Genomic DNA, 1,500 nt, shown 5'->3' with positions numbered 1-1,500 from the left:
ATATATATATTTAGATATATTGCATGGGTATGTTTGTTTTTATATTAACATACCTTTCTCATAATTTCAATAGATTGCTCGGGGAATGAACTATCTAGCTAAGCAAGGGATTTTTCACAGAGATTTGGCTGCCCGCAATTGTTTGCTATGTGAACCTGAACCCGATTCGTTTGGCTTTCCTGTGGTGAAAGTGGCTGATTTCGGCATGTCACGCGAAGTCGAGAATGAGAGCCAATACTACAAGTATGTTACTTACGAATTCCGGATATGTGCATGTGTAATATGTGTATGTACATGTACAATATGTATATGTATATGTACAATATGTATATGTATATGTACATGTGCGTTACTTATGTGTACGTATGCATTACACGTCTATGTGTGTGTGTATAATGCATCTGTATATGTGTAAGCCAATATATCAAGTATGTACATGTGCACTATACGTATGTGCATGACTATTACATACGTATGCATGTATATGCCACTATATCAAGTTTGAAATGTATAGCAGTTATTTGCATCTGTTTGCTAACATATCAAGTATGTGCATGTGTAATACACATGTGTATATGTCTGCCAATATTTCGAATACGGTACGTATTCGTGTTCTGTGCAGCTGAACCCCATTCCTTGACTTTTGGGTGGTGTATGTGGCTGATGGTCTATACTCACATACATTCGTGCATATCGATGTAGGGTTTAAGGTTTTGTAAATATTTAGTGTATACATGTACATGTTGATATATTATTTGTATATATTTTAGCATATCTCTTGTGCACATTCCTTTCTGCATGCCCACGAAAGCAAAATACGGATAAGTATGTATTGAGGACAACCTGTTTGTGGTATCAATTTGGACGGACGTGTGTTTTGTGTGATAACTTGTGTATCTGTGTCAGTGTGTGGTCAGCGTTACGACTATTTCAAGCAAAAATAATTCGCATCTGTTTCATATACCATCAAAGTGCACTAATAGAAGCTTGTAGTTTTTTAGATGGGGGTTTGTTTTGTTTTGTTTTGTTTTGTCCTGTCCGTTTTTGTGCCGAACGTTCGACATTCATTGCAACATGGTTTGTGCATACCTTTGAATATAGCCGACATTTGTATCTTGAACACATGTCACAATATCTGGTCATTATGACTATACATACATATCCATAGAAGGGTAGGCATATATGTATATGCTTATTGCCAACTATTTACCATTCCTCCTTATAATCTCTTCGACTGCAGAATGAGAAGTGATACTAAAGTACCGGTGCCATGGTATGTTACCGTTTTATATATAATTTACTGCTTCATTTTTATGCGTAGTATATATATCTATATCTATATCTATATCTATATCTATATCTATATCTATATCTATATATATATCTATATCTATATATATATATTTATATATATGTGTGTGTATGTATGTATATATATATGTATGTATGCATGTATGTATGCATGTATGTAAGAATGTATATGTATATGTATGTATGTAT

This window comes from Sphaeroforma arctica (assembly GCF_001186125.1).
Source record: "Sphaeroforma arctica JP610 unplaced genomic scaffold supercont1.3190, whole genome shotgun sequence".
Lineage (NCBI taxonomy): Eukaryota > Ichthyosporea > Ichthyophonida > Sphaeroforma > Sphaeroforma arctica.
Note: the sequence above shows the minus strand (reverse complement) of the source record.